General features: G+C 36.3%; 1 pseudogene; it reads right to left on the bottom strand.

The window, feature by feature from the left end:
* Positions 1-6,307: 6,307 nt before the first annotated feature.
* Positions 6,308-6,600, bottom strand: LOC116748637 (annotated as a pseudogene).
* Between the last annotated feature and the right edge of the window lie 883 nt (positions 6,601-7,483).

Here is a 7,483-nt window from a genome sequence, read left to right on the forward strand (position 1 = left end):
CAGTACATTCTTTATTATTTCCTTCCTTCTGCTCTGTTTTTAAGTTGCTTTTCATTTTCTGTATTCATAAAATGAAAGCTTAGAGTATTGATTTTGAACTATTCCTCTTTTCTAATGTATTCATTAGAAGCCATTGATTTCGTTCTAGGCACTGCTTTAGGTGCACCCCACAAATTTTAATATGTTTTATTTTCTTTTTTTTTCAGTTCAAATATTTTCGAATTTCCTTTGTGATTTCCTCTTTGGCCCACAGGTCATTTAGAAGTATGTTTCTTTTTTTTTTTTTTTTTTTAGAAGTATGTTTCTTAATTTTAATACATTCTGGGATTTCCTACTTATCTTTCTTTTTTTTTTTTTTTGCTGTACGTGGGCCTCTCATGTTGTGGCCTCTCCCGTTGCGGAGCACAGGCTCCGGACTCGCAGGCTCAGCGGCTCTGCGGCATGTGAGATCTTCCCGGACCAGGGCACGAACCCGTGTCCCCTGCATCGGCAGGCGGCCTCTCAACCACTGCGCCACCAGGGAAGCCCCCAGCTTTCTTTTGATTGGTGTTTCCATGCTATATCTTTTTTCCATTATTATACTTTCAAGTTATCTGTGTCTTTATGTTTAAAGTGTGCTTAATGAACATAATATAATTTATTCTTTTCTAAAAACTGTCTGACATCTACTTATTTTTAGTGGGTTTGTTGATATAATTGGGATTAAATTTATCATCTTTCTATTTGTTTTCTATTGGTTTCATCTTGTCTTTATTCCTCCTTCCTGTCTCCTTTTATAGTAATTAATATTGTATTGTATTTTATCTCCATTTAATTTTTGTTGCTCTCTTAGTATTTTTTTTTAATTACAAAATGATATATTTAAAATGTTAAGTCCTCCTATTCAGGAACATAGTATATTTCTTCAGGTCATGTTAAGCCTGTAGTGGGTTGAATAGTGTCCTCCCAAAATTCACATCTATTCAGAACCCCAAAATGTACCTTATTTGGAAATAGGATTTTTGCAGATGTAATTAAGGTAAGTATTGAGATGAGATCGTATTGAATTAGGGTGGTCCTAAATCAAATGAGAGTCCTTACAAGAGATAGAAAGGACACACAAATAGAGGATTTTGTGAAGATCTAGAAGACTATGTGAAGATAGAGCTAGAGATCGAAATGATGCATCTTCAGGCCACGGGGTGTTAAGAAGTGCCAGCAATGACCAGAAGCTAGGAGAGAGGGATGGGACAGTATCTCCCTCAGAGGCTCTATAAAGGAACCAAACTGGCCAGTTAGTGGCGGTGTACTACAGCAGCCACAGGAAACTAATGCAAAGACCTTCAGGTAAATTTTAGAGTTTATTAGCATAAATCTTGCAAAATTCTTGTTAAATTTATTCTGAGGTATTACATAGTTTTTATTGCTATTATAGATTCTATATGTTTTTACATTTAAAATTTTAAAGTTTATAATATTATTTATTAAAATATTGATTTTATATTTAAAATATTTATGTATATTTTATATTTAAAATTTTTAAATCTTCTATCTGACTACTGCTAGGAATCTAGGAAAGCTGTTATCTTTTAACTGGTCTCTTTATAGAACTCTCATAGTTGTTTGTAACTATTTTTTATTATTCCCATGGATTTTCTAGGCTGACCTCAAATCATCTGCAAATAATGATAAATGTCTCTTCCTTTCAAATTTGTCTTATGTTGAACCATATGAAATTGCTATTTCACCATTTTGTCCTACAAATTGACAGTTTTTTATGGTTCAAGCTAGTATGTCTCTTCTGTCCTGTATTTATTAGCTTAGCTTGAAACTCCATAATAATTTTGGCTAAATCAGCAATAGAAGCATCCTTGTCTTCTTCCTAATATTAATCAGAGTGCCTTTAATAATTCATTTTTTAAGAAAAATATGATGTTTAGTACTGTGTTTTATTTCATTAAGCAAGTATTCTATTTCTGGTTTCTATAATTCTTAGATATGTCTGTTAAAATTTATTAAATACCTTTTTGCTCTCCATAAACATGTACTTGTAGATTTTCTCCTTTATTAATAGAGAACATTATATATACATATATATATATGGCTTTTAAAAATGTTCTCAATAATAGCTTTTAAAATGTGCTACCAGATTTATTTATAACCTTTTATTATTATACAAGTAATGCACATTCACTATAGTAAAATTAGAAAATATAGAAAAAGCAAAAATAAAATTTTATATTCCTGCTACCCAGAGATTATCACTATTAACATAAGTAGATTTCTTTGTGGTGACTATCTCAAATCCTTGTGTAAAACCTCCTAGGTCATATAATAGTTTTTAAATACATTGCTAGTTTCATTTCATTGATATTTTATTTACAACATATTTATTCTCATTGATGAAATTGCTCTACTGTCGTGGTTCTTTTTGTAGGTCATATACATGTTTGAAAATCTGATGGAAGCCTTGTACTCTCTCTTCAGAATAATATATATGTATATATATATATATAATATGTATATCATATATTCCCAATCATCCATACTATTTCAAGAATTTGGGGATCCTCTTAAAGTTCCATCATCAATATCCCAGTGTCTAGAGACTCCAGGTTAAGAACCATGGTCTGATTTTCTTTTTCAATGCCTCCCTTGCCAGGTTCTGGTATCAAGATGACGCTAAATTTGGAAGCTCTCATTTCTCAATATCTCTCTCTCTCTTTTTTTAGTTTGCCTTTCCTTTCCTTGCAAATTTGGAAGAACTTGTGTCTGAAGTTGTTTGGGCCTTTGACAACAGTTTTTAAATTGTTACTACTCTATTCAGGCTATTTCTTTTAAAATCAATTTTAGCAATTTATGTTTTCCTAGCAAATGTTTATTTTACATAGAATATTAATTTTTATTTATTATATTTATACGTTATTAAATCTATATCAGGACAATTTCCTTTTGGAATCTGGGCCTTTAAATCAATGTGCTTTATAATAAGATTTTTTTAAAAGTAATCTCACTGTCTTCTAAATTAGTAGAAGCCTGTTGAACTTAAAAGACTGTTGACTGAATAAACTTGATTATAAGGCAGCAGTTTTATTTAGGTCAAAATTAATGCTGAAATAAAGCAGTGTTGTTGCTATCTATCTATGTATCTATCTACCTATCATCTATCATGGTGGCATGGCCCTAAATGCCCGGATGACCTATAGAGCATTAAACCTTGCTTTTGTTTTACTTGTACTCTTAAGTATGTGTAAAGGCTCACACATTCAGAAGGAAAGGAATGCACTTTTCTTTCACCATTGAAATGAAAAATCTTGTCTTTGATTAAAGTTACAAATATCTCTCTTGATATTTCTAATGTCTTAAAAACACAGCTATTGCTTTTATCATTTCTATTGTTATTCCCTTACTAGTTTTCACTTTCATCTTTATTAATTCTTTCTACTTTCTTTGGGCTTATTTGTTTTTCTTTTTCTGGTTTCTTGAGTTGAAATCTTGACCACCTATTTTTAGTCTTTCTTGTAAAATAATAATATAATTATTGCCATGGATTTTCCTCTGAAATTTTATCCTATAGGTTTCCTATGTAGAATTCTACTTTTTGTTAATATTTAAATAACAGACATGATCATGCAAATAAAAATTCAACCTCCAATTTAGAAGTGTATAAATTGACAGGAAGAAGTCTCTGCTTTTTACTCTCCAGCTCACAACTGTGAGTCCATGCCTTGGAGTTAACCACTTTGGACCATTTCTGGTTTTGGTCCTCCTTATGGACATATCTAGAACTCTAAATAGTATTCTATGTCTCTATTATTTGGTTTATCAACTGTCGGGTATACTCTTGACTGCCTTCCATGAAAGATATGGAGTTTAGCCCACTTAACACTTCTCAGTTCCTTACCCTTTCATGCAATTTTTTTTTTTTTTTTGCTTTACGCGGGCCTCTCACTGTTGTGGCCTCTCCCGTTACGGAGCACAGGCTCTGTATGTGCAGGCTCAGCGGCCATGGCTCACGGGCCTAGCCGCTCCGCGGCATGTGGGATCTTCCTGGACCGGGGCACGAACCCACGTCCCCTGCATCGGCAGGCGGACTCTCAACCACTGCGCCACCAGGGAAGCCCCATGCAATTTTGATTATTTTATAAGTTACTATTTAGCTTACAAAAATATACTTAAACCTCTTTTTTCTTGATCCATCAACGATCTGATTCTCTCCTAGGTAAGATGAGGAAATTAGTGTCCCTACACTTCTCTTAACTTCCTTCTGTCTCTGCCTCCCAGTTTCTTTTCATTTTGCTAAAATTATAGAACACATTGTTGCTTTTATTATTTTGAGCAAAGCTTTATCTGTTAGATCAACTAAGATTTAGCAAAAAAGTTTTATTTTACCTTTGCTTATTCTTCCTCTAATGTTCTTTTCTTTATGTAAATCTGAGTTTCCGACCTATATTATTTTCCTTCTCCCTGAAGAACTTCTTTAACATTTCTGACGAGGCAGGTCTATTGGCAACAAATTCTCTCAGTTTTTGTTTGTCTGAGAAAGTCTTTAGTTATCCTTCACTTTTGAATGATAATTTCTCAGGATGCAGAATTCTAGGTTAATGTTTCTTTCTCCTCAACACTTTAAATATTTCACTCTACTCTCTTCTTTTTTTAAAAAATTAATTTATTTTTGGCTGCGTTGGGTCTTAGTTGCTGCGCATGGGCTTTCTCTAGTTGCAGTGAGCGGGAGCTACTCTTCCTTGCGGTGCACGGACTTCTCATTGTGGTGGCTTCTTTTGTTGCAGAGCACGAGCTCTAGTCACGTGGGCTTCAGTAGTTGTGGCACGCAGGCTCAGCAGTTGTGCTCGCGGGCTCTAGAGCGCAGGCTCAGTAGTTGTGGCACACGGACTTAGTTACTCCATGGCATGTGGGATCTTCCTGGACCAGGGATCGAACCTGTGTACCCTGCATTGGCAGGCGGATTCTTAACCACTGCGCCACCAGGGAAGTCCCTCCACTCTCTGCTTACTTGCACAATTTTTGAGAAGTCAGATGTTAGTTCTTATCTTTGTTCCCCTATAGGTGAGATATTTTCCCCCCTCTGGCCTCATTCAAAATTTTTTAATCTTTGATTTTTTACAGTTTGAATATCATATGCCTGTGTGTAATTTTGGGGACATTTACCCTGCTTATTGTTCTTTGAGCTTCCTGGATGTGTGTCTAATATTTGGTGTCTAATATTAATTTGAGGAAATTGTCTTTCTGACATTCCCAAAAGGAATACCTATGTTATGCCTTCTTTAGTTGTCCCATGGAACTTGAATATTCTGTTCCATTTTTCCAGTCTTTTTTCTCTTTGCTTTTCAGTTTTGGAAGTTTTTATTGACATATCCTCATGCTTCTTCCTCAGCCATGTCCAGCCTACGAACGAGCCCACCAAAGCCTATCACATTCTTCATTTGTTTTTGATCTCTAGATTTCTTTTCGATTCCTTTTTAGAATTTCCATCTTTCTTCTTGCCCATCTATTCTTTTTTTTTTTTTTTTTTTTGCTGTACGCGGGCCTCTCCCGTTGTGGAGCACAGGCTCCGGATGCGCAGGCTCCGTGGCCATGGCTCTCGGGCCCAGCCGCTCCACGGCATGTGGGATCCTCCCGAACCAGGGCACGAACCCGTGTCCCCTGCGTTAGCAGGCGGATTCTTGACCACTGCGCCACCAGGGAAGTTCAGAATGCTTACTTTTAAATAGACTATGTTATTGTCACATTGCACAAATCTATCCCCATTATTTCTTTTTATGGCCTTTGTGGGTTTCTTCTGCTGCTTCTTAGATCCTGTGTCATCCTTTGTCATGGGATTCCTCTTTGGTGTTGCTAAAGTGTATTTTGGTACTTTTCAACTTTTTTCAGTAGAGATACATAAGAACCGTTCTAAGTCTTTGCATGTATGAAATGTCTTCATTTCACTTTCACACTTGGTTGATAGTGTGCCTGCGTATAGAATTTTATGCTCAAAATATTTTTTCCTGGGCTTCCCTGGTGGCGGAGTGGTTGAGAGTCCGCCTGCCGATGCAGGGGACACGAGTTTGTGCCCCGGTCCGGGAAGATCCCACATGCCACGGAGCAGCTGGGCCCGTGAGCCATGGCTGCTCAGCCTGCACGTCCAGAGCCTGTGCTCCACAACGGGAGAGGCCACAACAGTGAGAGGCCCACGTACCGCAAAAAATAAAGAAAAAAAATATATATATATTTTCCTAGTTGTTTGAAATCATTACTTCATTGCTTTCTTGCTTGCTTTTCTAATTTTTTTTTCCTGGATAATATCTTTATTACATTGTCTGATTTTTCACTTGGAATAAGCTATCTTGATGTTTCAATACTGCTTTAACCACCTCTTGGTGTCTCAGCTAAGAATACCTGTCTTGGTTTCACCTGGAAATCCACTACAGATATTTACAGCTGCTAGGTTGCACTGGGTATGACTGACACTCTTGGTTGCTCAGTGAGGCTGTTCCTTCAACATTTTACTTGGACTTCTACCTCTGGTATGTGCTGGTCTATCATCCATCTCAGGTGTAAGTGGTCCCTGGCCTGCTCTACTCCACCAGTGGCCACTTCTCTGGCTGGAATGTCAAGCATCTCCCACAGCTGGTCTGCTCTGCTTTACCCCATTGCTTTCTTGCATCCCATGTGTCAATGGAATCCCTGAAATTGTTACTTGTTTGTAGTAACCTGTTTCCCCTAACCCGCCCCCCGCCCCAAAGCTTTTGGTGTGTTCTCTTTATACCTGTTCTGAAATTTCAGAATGAATCTTTTTTTCTTTTACAAACTCATCCTGTTCTATACTTAATAAGCCTTTTCAATCTGAATTTTTATATCTTATATCAACTCTGGGGTATGTTCTTCTATTATTTTAAATTTTTTTCTCTGTCTGTATTCCTGGAACTCCTGTTGGACAGGTATTGATTGGTTCTTTTAGTTGCTCTACTCCTCTTGACATTTTTCCCTTCATGTTTTCTGTCTCTGGTCTTTTTCCTCTATATTCCAGGAGATTTTCTTAAGTTTTTTCTTGCATTCCTTAGAGTTATTTTTTTATTTTGGTGATTGTATTTTTAATTTCCATGAACTCTTCATTGTTTTCCACCTGCTCTTTTTTCATAGTAGTCTCTTTTGGTTTAAATGAATACATTATCTTCTCTTTTTGGACATTAATGAGAATTCCTTGTAGCTTCTTATGTTTTATGAATTATTTATATTTCCACTGTCTAGGTCAGTTATTTTGATATTTATTTTGGTTGTTCTCCAAATAAACTTGAGGTACTGAATTTCCTACCAACCCATGGTCTTTTACTCATTTACTTGTGAATCAAGGACAAGTCCAATTGATATAGGTGGCTTTGGTGAGGTTTCCTTTGTTCAGCTCCAAACTTAGAGCTAGATTTTGTGTTTGTCAATAGGAATGTGGATGATAGGATTTACTTTAGGGTGCTGGGGGAAGGTAGTCAGTCTGGGCTTCTCTCTA

This window comes from Phocoena sinus, chromosome 2 (genome assembly GCF_008692025.1).
Source record: "Phocoena sinus isolate mPhoSin1 chromosome 2, mPhoSin1.pri, whole genome shotgun sequence".
Lineage (NCBI taxonomy): Eukaryota > Metazoa > Chordata > Mammalia > Artiodactyla > Phocoenidae > Phocoena > Phocoena sinus.